The sequence below is a fragment of the Melospiza georgiana genome, chromosome 2 (assembly GCF_028018845.1).
Source record: "Melospiza georgiana isolate bMelGeo1 chromosome 2, bMelGeo1.pri, whole genome shotgun sequence".
Lineage (NCBI taxonomy): Eukaryota > Metazoa > Chordata > Aves > Passeriformes > Passerellidae > Melospiza > Melospiza georgiana.
The window spans coordinates 23,169,115-23,182,588 of record NC_080431.1 but is presented as its reverse complement, the minus strand read 5'-3'; the positions used below and the strand labels follow the sequence as shown (position 1 = coordinate 23,182,588).

General features: G+C 42.4%; 1 protein-coding gene across 5 annotated transcripts in view; it reads right to left on the bottom strand.

Annotated features, from left to right (window-relative positions):
• Window positions 1-13,474, bottom strand: part of CRACDL (CRACD like) — a 62,913-nt gene that overhangs the window by 34,025 nt on the left and 15,414 nt on the right. For 3 of the 5 annotated variants that reach the window (XM_058042967.1, XM_058042989.1, XM_058042995.1), the window contains exons 1-2: window positions 7,276-7,527; window positions 7,129-7,192 (exon numbers count right to left, since the gene is read on the bottom strand). The exons of 1 other annotated variant lie outside the window; for it this stretch is intronic. The gene's annotated coding sequence lies outside the window, so the exon portion shown is untranslated. Of the gene's footprint in view, window positions 1-7,128; window positions 7,193-7,275; window positions 7,528-13,474 lie in introns of those variants that run through there. One more of the 5 variants, XM_058042974.1, reaches the window with a different exon arrangement.

Sequence of the window (13,474 nt, the reverse complement as noted above, 5' to 3'; positions counted from 1 at the left end):
TATTGAGTGTTCACATAGAGTATTTTGCTAATAATGTTGTGAAGAAGGTCATACTTTTTTACAATAGCAGGCTAACATCACTCAGAGTCAAGTGTCAGTGAAGTATTAAAAATTCACTGTGCCTTTCCTTGAAAAGAAATAGAGAAAATAAAGTAAAAGGCCTTTCTTTAGTTAGAACAAAATTACATTTGATTCTACATATTGCAATTGCAATTACTGTTGAATTCAGCACCAGGAACATTCCTGAAGCTATTTCACAAAAATAATTATACCAGGTCTTTTGGTATTCAGAGTGAGTAGAAATATCAACAGTGTTGTAAGGTCTCAGTGCCTTTAAATTCATGGAAAATATAACAGGGCTTTCATTGATCCTTCCTTGGTTTTTGGAACCATAAATACAATAAATTATCTATTCACCTGCATACACACATACACACAGACACACACATACACTTTCTTTGTGGTGAAGGAAGAGTAAATCTCCCCTGTAAGCACAGCAAGCCCTGAGCAATGGCTCACTGACACCTGCTGCTCCATCAATTAGCCTGATGTAAGGGTGCTCTTGTACAGTGCAGAGGTTAATGGGAGTTTAAGATGCAGAAAGTGTTTAGCAGTACCTGGAATGAGATCCTTATTAAGCTTTATCTGCTGTTCTGAAGGAGACTCAGTGGGCCAAGTTAACCAGTCAACATCTAGAGCTGAATTTGGCCCAAACTTCACAGGTCCATAAGGTGTGGTATAGTCAACATTGTAATTTCAACAGTTTTATGAAGTTTCTTTAAAAGTTAATGAAAAATCTTTTAAAATGTTGTGTTCAGCTGAATACAGAATATAGTTATATCCTAGGCCTACTTCCAAATATTTTGCCATTAGTGCAATGAAAATTAGGCAAACTTCAGTAAGAAGGAAAGTGAATGAAACAAAGAGACTAAGCTGGGCTTTACCAGCTTCCTTGGGAATTCCGGTGCTGGAAGGATGAAGTAATTATTGAAATCATCCATGAACCATGTGCACAATAGTATCAATACTGGACATTTAAAATAGAGAGGGGAAAAAAAGAAAGTTGGAAATGCAAAGAGAACCAAATAGATATTTCTAGGAGAAGCCTGAGTCCTTCCAGGCAGAGATACACCAGCCTACAAGCTGAGACTAGGCAGAACATAAGCAGGCTGCTTTCAGGACCTGCTCATGCAAGGTGCCATCAGGGGCTCTCCATCCCCAGCTCTGCCTCACGCTGCTGAACCGGCTGGGGCCGCGCGCTAACCTGGAGTCCCCTCGGATGCAGGGGTAACAAGAAGCCATGTCTCCAGCACAAGGACCAGGGCACACTCCTGGGTCATCCTAGCACGGAGGAGCAGCAGGAATGGAGTGAGATCCAGCTGAGGGTGGGGAGGGGGAGCATCACGCCCTGCATTCCCTCTGTAGATTGCAGACTCTGGGGCCAGTTTCCTCCCCAGCATCCACGCAGTCCGTCCAAGAGGTACAGCCACTGTCAGCACAGTCACAATCCTCTGAAATTTCCCCAGGCAACAGCATTCACATATTTCAGCAATAACTGCTACCTTGTAAACACATTCCACATTCCTGTTGCATTAAACCCCACAGGTCAAATGCAAAGCTGAACAGCCTCTTGTTTAACTGTTGTATGAGGCTTGCTCTGAGGTAGTACATGTGGCAGGCTTTCATTTGGAAAGGACCTTATTTAGCCTCTTTTGACCCTTCCTAATTTAGGCCCTCTCAGCCCTCAAAATATAATTATTTTCTTAAGCCCTGCTGGGAGACAGATGATCCACAGGCTCTTTTATCTTTCCTCCACACCAGTAACATTCAGATCACTTCTAGAAGAAAGAGCATGAGATTTTTAAGACAAGGGTATCGTAATACATGACTTCCTCAGAGGTTTCAGGTAGGAGTCCAGTTAAGTTGGACTTCATAATCCAAATAATTTCCTACACAAAAAGACTGGAACGTTGCTTTCTGTCCATGCCACAATAAACATGGCTGAGTCTTTTCATCTTTATTTGGAACAGTTCTCCACAGTCTATATGAAAAACAATCAGGATTTCACCAATGTAAGAGCCATAATTATTTATCATTTCCTCCCCTCATGACACGAACTTGCAAACTTTTCATACTTACTATCTATTCAGGACATAATTGCTCTTTATATTTGAAAGAGAGGAAATGTTTTCTGTAGCTCTTATCTCATTTACTTGCAGGTCCATGCTCCAAACCACACTGTGCTCCAAAGCAAAGATATGAGCAAATGGAAATAACTGCCACTAGCTCAGATTCTTGTTTTCTTGTTCACTCCTTCCCTGCAGCAATAATCTCAGCAAATATAACCTCTGGTGAGCCATTCTATATGTATCACCTCCAGCTGCTGCTTCAGACTTGCAGACTTTTGAAAGTCAAAACCCTGAATGCAGCCTAATAGTTTTTACTGCCAGCTTGTCAGAAATCCAGAGGCAAGTCTCTAGTGTGCCACCTGCCCAAGCCCACTCATTCCCTTGGACTGGGAAGTAGAAAGCATTGCACAGAATCACAGAATTGTTAGGGTTGTGAGGGAGCCCTGGAGATCATCTGGCCCAAGCCCCCTGCCAAGGTAGGGTCACCTGGAGCAGGTGACAGAGGAATATGTGCAGTGGGTTTTTAAATGTCTCCAGAGAGAGAAATTCCACAGCCTCCCTGGGCAACCTGTTCCATTGCACTGTCAACCTCATACATAAAGAAGTTCTTCATATTGAGGTAAAACTTCTTGTGTTTTAGTTTATAGCCTTTGTTCTCATCCTGTCACTGGACACCACTGGAAAGAGTCTGGCACCATCCTCCTGACACCTGCCTTTTATATCCTTTAGACATTTATATCCATTAATAAGATCTCCTCTCAGTCCTTTCTTCTCTAGACTAAACAGGCCCAGCCCCTGCAGCCTCTCCTCACAAGAGAGGTTCCATGCTTCTCCTGATGTTTTTCAAGTTGTTAGTCCCAGAGCAGGGACCAGAGCAAGCCTGTCATGCAGAAATGATGCTCAGCTCCAGGCCGGTCCCTTGGTCCAGCGCAGCATAGACTGAGGTGCCCTCTCTGGCCTAGGGCCCAGATCCCCCTGGCACCTTGTGGGGTACTGGAACTCAGGAGGCAAAGGGAACGTGATTGTGCTCCCCAGGTCCCCACTGGAAGGGGTTCCATGAACCACAGATGGGGAATACCCTGTGAGAAATGTCTCCCTCTTCCCACTTGCCCCCAGCCTCTTCTCCTTTCTGCCACTGGGACAGAAGTTCTTCCCATCCCCCTCTGACATGATAAACACCTTCCTTGTTAAACTCCTCACTGCTTAAGATCTCTGTCAGAAATCTCTTGTGTGCACACTTGCCTCTGGCAGCACCTCGCTCTCAGCAATGGAGAGAGGAAGACATTTCAGGAATGAATAAATCTAAATCCCTTCACCTGAAAGAGACACTCCTCTGCAGAGGAGATCTCTTCCTTTCTGCCCCTTCTAAACCTAATTTTCAGGTTCCTGTATAGCCTTTGGGGCTTACTTGGCAAGGGGAATAGGATGGTGGGGACTGGAATGTAAAGCCATTTGGAGACATCCCATTTATCCCCAGGCTCCCTTTTCTGAATGTACCACAAATGTTTTACTTCAATTCTCAAAAGCCCAGTGAGACGCAGGTTATTAATTCACGACTATGACAAGATTATTATGGTTAATTTAACATGTGCAGGCACTTAAGTAACTACTGTTGGGAAATATTTGTCATTAATTCAAAAATTTCCTGCCTGTAATTTGGCAAATATAAATGCAAGTGTGCAGCAGAAATCCAGCATGACATAAAGAGCACTCATCTGCCATCACCTTGTGATGTGACTGTACAATGCTTGATCTCTGCCTTATTTAAATAAGCACAACAAAATGTACTGCAGCATTCATAAATTAAATGCCATTGACATTCATATGCTAGAAAGAACCCAGATGTAGAAAGAGAAAAAGAGAAGCAGACAATATCCCCATGGGCAGCAAAAGGGACACCATTGGGAGAGAGTGTGGCAGAGCAATATTCCTAATCAAAACTCAAAAAGCAAAGCTGTGCATAGGAAACCCTCCTTGTGTGGGCTTCTCTCCCACCTCCTGTGGGTCTGCAATAATTCCTACCAAGGCAGGTGATGCAGAGTGAAGCCACCAAAGTGGTTTCGGTCAGGAACAACTTGTCTCTCGGGCATGGCACAGACCTCCAGGGTCACCCCTGAAGGTGTGTACCATGCCTAGGGAAGGAACTCCTTGGAAGGAACTCCCTGCTCAAACTGCTGTGTTTTGCTTGCTTTCCCAGGGAGGTAGGTGAAAATTCCATGTGTGTGGAGCTAGTTACAGTAACAAATCAGAAACTCAAGTCCAAAACAATCAATCCCACAACATCTTAGAAGGGTCCCAGCACTTCTTGGCCTTTGCTGGTCCCTTGGGTAGGTCCAAAGTCAGATGAGTCATTTTGCAAACAAACGCTCTTTAGCTCTGTGGTTTTGCAAGACCTATCACTATCAGATGCATCCCACCTATCAGGTCCTTCTCATTGCAGGAGCTCCATGCATTGCCTGGACTTTTTCAGTTCTGTCACGTGGTGAAAACTCCTTAAGAAAATCCTGAGGAATGTTTTGATACACTTATACCTTTGAGTTTCATATAGGTGTTTCAGAATTAAATTTGGGAACATACTATCAGAGCAAATTTCCTGAGCATTCAGTGCAAGCAAACACTCAATATAAGCCGTTCACAGGCTGATTAAAGTCTTATTTTGAAAATTATTCAAATGCTATTCCAGAATTTGGTAACTCTGATGGTTAGAAAATCCCAGACTAAATGACCAGTGTATACCTGTTTGGTTTTGTGCTAATGTAATACTTTCCTTGAAGGAGCCTTTTTCTTTTGCCACAGGTATTTAGAGAAGATGTCTATCTCCCCTTTCAGTCTTCATCTGCAAAGCCAAATAAGTCATGGCATCCCAATTTCCTCACAGATAGAAGCTCTCCATTATCCTGACATTTTACTAACTCTTCCCTGCACCTGCCCTACTCCAAGCTCACCCCTTCTGGCAGCCAGATGCCCAGAACCAGACACTGGGTCCCAGGCAGCCTCTATAGCTAAATGACACAAAGATAACTCTTGGATTTAAGCTTCCCAGCTCCCAGTTAGGCTTGCACATGTTGACAGACAAATAGAGAGAAAGCATTCACCTGCCTCCTCTTGACTACTGAAGAGTCCAAGTACATGTTTGAGCTATTTACTATCAAGAAATACTGTTCATGCAAGGCCAGTGTTGCAATAACCTTTCCAGCCTTGGCTCTATCCTAGGTCCAACCACTCAGATGCTGCTGCTGACTGCCAATACCAGACTACAGGACCCATTCCAGCTTCTTTTCAAACCCTGAAGTGCCAACATACGCTCCCTTGGCTGAATTTGCAAGGGCCCAGCCATCTGTGTATCTACAGAGTGTCTCTGGTGTAGGTATAATGGGAAAATATTTAGCCTTTTACATGCAGTTGGCAAATATACTAGCTCAAGCCTGAAGAAATTCTGATCCTCTTTGCTTAAGGGTCTGCTTTTTTTAAACATTTTAAAAATATTTGTGAGTCACAGCAATGGGTAGGGAATGAGATATCTAGCAGAGCTCCTAGCTCTGCCAGAAGAGCACTACTCAGAGGACACTACCAGGCTTTGTGAACAGAGAAGAGATCAGGAGGTGCTGGGTCACCTAATCTCTCAGGTCCCACGCTGTGCTCTGAGGGTGCTATTTTACTGAGAGCTAGATCTAAGCTACTGAAGAGGTTTGTGCTGTTAACTGCCTCCTGAAAGTTGTTGACCTAGAGACCAGAACAATTAAATGAAATGTGAAGCACCTCCTCAAACAGATATTTTTCCTACTCTGTCCTACATCCCCTAATCAGACAGTAGTATGAAGTTACACACTTGGGAGAGCTTTTTTGTAATAAAGGACATGGTGAACTGCATGAGGATACTGACCTGGTATATATTTTTTCACTCTTCTTATGTGGACACACAGCCTGCAAGTCCTAGGAATGAATGCATGAGCACTCCCAGAAGTATGATAGAGACAAAAAGTCTCAGATACCGAATTGGACATGCACACTTAAAAAGCAGCTGCTGTATCAGGTATGCAACATGAGACTCCAGGAATTGTTTTTCTGAATACTAAATGTGGAAAATATCAATTGAAGCTGCACTTAGTCTCTCTGAAGAAATCAGCTTCTGAATGCCTTAGAGTCAGCATGCAAATTAAACAGCACCATATTAGAAATAATTAAAATATATTGCTTAAAAATAATCTGGTCTTTTATGTCCCTATTCAGAATCCACCACTACAACCTTCTGTGCAAAAATCATATAAACATGCTTAGAGTGCACCTGCCCCAGAGATGTGCAGCCAGATCTTTGGCTGATGTCACTAGGCATGCCTTTGCTCAAGTCAATTTGATCTGTATCAATTCATATTTCTGAAGAGATGGAATGTGCTGCTTATAGACTTATGAAAAAGGCAAGTTAAACAGTTTGTATGTACCTGGAAACATTAATTTCCATGTTTTTCAAAACATGAAAACTGTATTTTCTGTTAAGAGTGGTCCTTCAGGAAACTACTGTGCCAGCCCTGTACCAGCACTAGATATGAACATACTCTGGTTTGATTCCCACCATCTCTACTATTTGTGAGAAGAGAAGCTACAACACAAGGGACACTTTTTTTTGTTTGCAAGTATTTTTCTTAGAATGGCACATCGCTCTAATTTTTACATTTGACAAACGGTTTCTGCTTGTAATCTACCACAGGGAAACAAAATCCCATTGTGTTACTAACCAGAGGCAATGATTGCTGGCCTCTGCAAACAATACACAGCCAGAGGGACTTGCTGCTTTCTATTTTGCAAATATGCTACCAGCAGTGAGTTGCAGTGAGAGCATGGCAACCAATAACTCTTGATCGCTTAAAGATTTTTCATTAGCCAGTTCTACAATAAATTAACCAGAAAAGTTTAAAGGTTGTTTTCAGCAATTTATATATAAACACACACCACAAAAAACAAGGGAGGACAGTTCATCTTTCTACTAAACTTTTTTACTTACCATCCAATGAAACTTTAATAAGTACAAAGACAGGTCAATAGTCCCAGAAGTGAATGTTGTGCACCTGTGTAACCAAGAAATACATTTCACCTGGAGGAAAAGAACCCTTAAAGTACCTCAGACATAAACTTTCTTCAGGCTGCTTACCTGCGTAGGTTCCTGTTTGTCAGATTCAACACACCACAAAAGGCTACTGGTGTTTCAGAAGGGATCTGTCACCTTGCCAGACATTTAAGTGGTAGCAAAACCAGCAGAGGCACTTTCAAGTTTGTGCAGAGAATTCTGAAAGTCTCAATTCCGTTCAGCTTGGACAGTGCATCCTATGCCTCGTCAGAGAGCCAGCATGGGGCTACCCTGCCTTCCCAGAGCATGAGTTATGAGCACTGCCCTGATCCTTCCCCAAGTGATCCCTGGATCTCACGCGGAAGGAGTCGGTCAGAGCAAAAAGCACCAGTATCCCCCAGTTGCTAGGTAACAAGCAGGGAGATCCTGACCTGAATTCTTAGCAGAGGCTGATGTTACTCAGGAAGCTTAGCTGGGTCCTTCCTGCAAAGGGAGGGCCATGCCAAAAGTTACTCCTGGCTTTGTAAAGGCCACTGCGTGGCACCCAGGACAAAGGAACAGGTGCTGAGCTATTTTTATGATAAAAAGGCACCTGTTGTGAAAATAGGAAATACACACACAAAAATGGAGGGTAACATTTTCTGCTCTTCATGCCAATGAAACCAGAAAATTTTTAACCTTAAAATAAGATCTATTTCAAATCTGGTCATTAAATAAAGCAGAAGAAACCACCTACCATAGGCACAGCTTCATCATTAACAAATGCAATGAGAAAATATTAAGCATATAAAAACAAAAAAAAATGTTATCCCATACACAACACTATGACGCATAATCTAAAGCCAAAAACTCAACATAGGAAACTGAAAGGAAGCAAATCAGAGAAGTTTATGATGACACAAGAACTCTGCATTTTCTGGCCATGTAAATATTTTAAGTTATTCCCATGTCATTGTATTATTTACTCTATTTAGCTTGCAAATTCCTCAGGATGTATTTTCTAAAAGATTAAAAGTAAATGCTGAGCCAGACCTGAAGAGCTAAAGTGCCTCTGAGTCCCTTGGATGGGGTATACCCAGCCCTATCATCCTGTAGAGCAAAAGGAATTAATGCCTCCTCATATGCAGCATAACACGAATGCCAAAGACCCAACTATCTGGAAAAGATGCCTGTTTGCTTTCTACTGGCTCCAAGGAACTTCTTGGCAAAAATGGCATGAAAGCCGTGCTGTGCACCCCACATGTGACAAGGCTCCCACAGGCTGGAGGGGCCCATGAGGCTGGGAGGGCTGAGGGGTATCAGTGCAGAAACAAGTCCTTTCATTCCAGCCGGCTGCTTCTCCATCACATCTGAGCACATTCTCACACGTGGGCAGCTCCCTCGTTGCTCAAGTAGATTCTGCCAGTCCCAGACAGGAATATCTGTGAGGATATTCAGCTCATACTCCAGCTCAGCCAGGGCAGTAGCTTCCATATCTCTACATGAGTTTGCAGTGGGTGTACCTATCTCTGTTTGCAGCGGGTGTCCCTACCACACAGCCACCATGCAGGCAACTGCTCTCCTAAAGAAGGGTCTCAGGGGACAGGGGAACTGGCCTGTCATGTCTAGAGAAGCCCAGCTATGACCTTGGAAGGAATTACTCCACAATAGCCTTCTAGGTGGCAGAAACAAAGCAATGCTTTAATGGAAGGGAAGGGCACACAAGTGCCATTGCAGAACGCCAGCCCTGCTCAGATGTGCAATGGTACACCTGGTGCTTACTCCTCATGCATGCAGTGTGTCCCCAAAAAGGCTCTCCTTTCACTGCAGCCAGCTCCAGTGGCCCTATAAATCTGTGTTCAGCACAGGCCTGAGGTCAGGAAGCAGTCTCTTAGCCATGCTTCAGACCTCTCCCACCCCATAAACGTGCCTATTTATCCAGGGAATCAGTCTATCCCTGCAGCAAATATAACTGCCCAAAAGATGAGTATTATGGTGCTTCAAGTACCTTTCTGAACAGGAGCCAAAGCTCATCATATTAATAGGAAAATTAAAGTTATTTTGTTCATTTCCCTTTCTTATTTTATTGTAGAAACAGGAAGAGGTCAGAGTTAAGTCCTATCCCATAAGCACTTAAATTTCCAAACATAATACTTACGAATTCCACAGTCTGAATTCAGCAGGGTTAAATTAATCCAGGTTTTAAATATAAAAATATAAAAATCCCTGTGGATAACCAATAGGCATTTGGAGGAAACATACTGAAAATTTAAGATATTAAATATATGCTCATCTGCTGCCAAAGAAAAACTGATTGTGTAACAACACAGCACAAATCAGAAATCACAGCTTTGTGCAGTGCAACTGATTTTTAAGCAGTGCAGATACTCTGAAACAATCTTCTGATGAAAGGCCATCTTACAGATACCATCACCAGGAGGCAAAACAGTGCAGAGAATTTACTCATATAAATATTAGTGTTTTAGATAGCTCTAGACTAATATTTTATTATCGATTCAGCTTTTGCAAGCCAAGTCAAGTGCACGGCACTTCAGTGCATTTTTTCCTACAGATTTTTCCAAATGGTCTTAATGTTCAGCCATGCAACAAGCTGCATTAAATAGCAGATATTAGAGAAAACTTGGCAAGATCAAAGGTGTGGCAAATATAAGCTTTTACTAGTGAGGTCCTTAGTGGAGGCAGAGAGAAATAAAAAGACACAAGCATGGTAGATTTGAGAAGAAATGGAGAACTGCTGAGCCCAAAAGAGAGAGGAAGAAGAAAATAATTTCAGAATTCATGTAAAAGTTAGAAAAAATATGTAGATGGAAACAATGCTGTGGGAAAGGCTGATTCCATGGAAAGCACAAACTGAGGACCTCTCCTCTCTTCTAACATTTCCTCCAGTCATGTCTTAAACAGCAAGAACAGGTAAGTAGTAAAATGGATTTAAGTGGGGTAGAGAAAATTCACTCCACGGTGTTAAAAATAACCTGTCACATCTTGCTATTGTCTAAACTGGCATAACTCCACCAGCTTCATTTTATGCCAGCTTAAGAGTTGGTCAAATGCAATAAGAGGAAGGTAGCAGTTCCTCTTACATGTTTCACTTTGCCTGCAGGCAGGCTTCAACAAATGGCATGTCTATTCCAGAGGAACATACTTAATGAAGGATTTAATCTCCTTGATGAATACAGAAGGATGCCAAAGTACCAAACTTGTCAAACACACCTTGCAACAAAACTCACTGTTAAAAATTCGCTTTACTTGGCTACATACTTGTAAAGCCATGTAAAACAGACAGCTCCAAATTGCCGGACTTCAACCCCTGAAAGTCAAACACAGCTGTCCAAATCCCTCTGCAAAGGTGTAGTGTCACAGTAATTGAGATGGTCCCTAATCTGCTCACATCTCCCTGACATCAGTGACACAGTGCCGAGAAGTGTCCGTGTTGTTGGGCGCAGAAGGAGCTGCGTGGAGCACTGATTCACGCTGCTGAATTGTAACCAAGCAACACTGCCAGCATCTCTCCAGCCCATTGTTCAGCTGAGCTGGGGGGAACAGCAGCAGAACAGCACTGAAAAAACCTGCCAAACTCCAACTTCAATTAAAGGATACCATCCCTCTAACACTCTGCATAGTAAATTCTTTAACCAAAATTTAACAGAAATAAACTGCTACTTCCCTCTCAGCAAAGATAATGACATGCCTGAAGGCAGCAATTAATTTCTGTGTGTCCAGGACCTCTCATAAACCATCTTTACAAAAGCAAGAGTTGAAATTTACTCGACACAAGAAAATGCAGGGCAATGAATTATTCATCTGAGCAGAGGGACAGAAATACTGCCTTTTTGTTAGTCTGGCTATTAGACACTGAGAGAAACTAAAGAAAACTTTCTCAGATACGGCAACGAATCAGTAACAACACAGATGAAATGGAAAGAAAATAGCTATTTGAAAATTTTGTTCAGTGAGAGTTGGCAACTTTTTCCCATGTAAAGTCTGAAAACAACAGTTAATGCACAAAATACTCCTACAACATCATCATTCATGTGAACCTTATTATCAACAGAGGCATTAAAAACTTAGGTTACAATACTGAAATATTTTTCCTTTACTGCAGTTAAGTGGTGGGATTATTTGTTCTGTTTAATGCCACGGGCCTGGATATCAAGGACAAAATTCACTGCACAATTATCCACTGTTGCCCTTCATGGAAATAAGATGACACAGTCTGCTAACAAAACTGTTGGCTACTAGATGTTTTTGCAATGTTCAACAGTATCCCCATTTTACCAGAAAAAGAAAAAATCATGTACAAATTAAGAATACGATACTGAATTGACTTGTTTTTATAACATAAAAGACAGGCTAGCAGCTGTAGGCATTTCTCAGAGCATAAAAACCAAAAGCACTGACCTGTAAAATAGAAATAGTAATAACATCTGCTAGACTTCTGGGCTCTGAAATCACATTCCCTGAGAGCAAGTTTCCAAAAGAAAGGCTGGGCACTTATGTAAGATACCAATTCCCTTTTCAAGGGACAATGTCTGTTTTGAAATTTTACATAAAAGCCTAAGTGCAAAGCCACAAATATCTTTCTTCTCTGGGAATTAATGTAGTAGGTCCAAGTAACAAAATGCCACGGCATTGGCATAGATTTATCAGTGTCTTTCAGAATTTGTGATATCATAGAATGATAGAATGGTTTGGGCTGGAAGGGACTGTAAAGATCATCTAGTTCCAAACCCCCTGCCATGGGCAGGGGCACCTTCCGCTAGATCAGGCTGCTCAAAGCCCCACCCAACTTGGCCTTGAACACTTCCAAGGATGGGACTTCCACAACTAATATTAGATCACCCTCTTTGCTTACTTCCATGCTTATCTTTCTAGTCTCTTTCTACAAATGAGTTTCCTAGGTGTGGTGTTTTCAATCCCATCATGGGGGATCAAGCAGTTCTGTATTCACTGTTCTGTGGTATCACCAGGACCTTACACAGGCAGGAATGCTGCTGCTTAGGCTTGATAGTTTAGGGTCCTTATAAATCCTCAACAGTGCCACAGGCATTGACACTACACAGGACTCCTTATAGGCTCAAAGCCTGCTCTCCCATGGAATGAGTTCCCACCAACCTCCTCTCAATGTGAGCAGATATTTAAAGCAGAACTTTGTCTCATCATCTTCTCTCCCTTCATATGTTTGCCAGATGGTTTTATTTAATGTCTGTTCTCTGAATTGGTTCTTAGATTGATTTTTTTCCTTTACATTTGCCATCTGCTGATCCAAACAGCTGAATGATACACTTCCTTTTCAATCTCATGGCATAAATTCATTCTTGCTGTCAACTTGGCATCCAAAATAGTATGGCAGGCAGACTGGCAGATCTGGGTAATGCCTTGCTCCACCAACAGGAATTTTCTCCTTGCCCCTCTGTGTGCCATTAGCGTAGGAGCAAAGTTTTTAAGAGGGAACAAAGTACAAAGCCAGAGCAAAGACAGGTACCAAGAAGAACTGTGAGCCATGTTCAGTGATGGAAAGTGGTCTGTGTTGCAGCTATTTCTTGGAAGCAGGATTTGCAGTCCCAGCAGCTGGCTGTGTGTGTTCTGGTACAAAGAGAAGACATCAAGTTGTGCAGCAGCTAAGTGCAGAGAATTGCATGTGGACTTCCAAAAGAAACAAATGCTGTGGGGGAAAAAGCTTGACTTGGAACTTCAAATCATTTTCCAGAGTCTTCAGCAACTGTCTCGCTCTTTTCAGTGAAAATGTATGAGGACTCTTGAAATAACTGATTTGGATATGGGACCATGCCTGCATCCTGCAGGTTGCCCACCCTGGGCCCGCTACAGGGGCAGTGCCAGAGCAAGACCTTGCAAAACTGCAATAGCAGCTGGCTGGGAAGTGTGTCAGGAGCAGGACAGAAGCTGCATAGGAGGAGGAGGAAGGGCAAGGTGACAAAAATCTTGTTATGACCCCACCTAAATGCCTAGCAGCAAGGTATTATGGAGCTGCCTGAATGCGCATGTTTTACCTGTCTTGTTGCATTAAACTCAGAATTTTTTAGAGACTATTCTGTCTTGAGTGTTTGCACAGTTCCAAGCACAATAGCTTCTTGTGCTGGTTGAGTCCTTTGAATACTGTAAGAATAAAATTAAATAATAAGAGCAGTAAAAACCTTGATTCTATTCATACTTGAGAAGATCTCACATGGCTCTGGAAAAATCACAGCCACAGCAACACTCTCAACACACACATTTGCTAATTCTCTCATTACTATTGTGGCCTTCTTTTATAGGTAAAGACAGA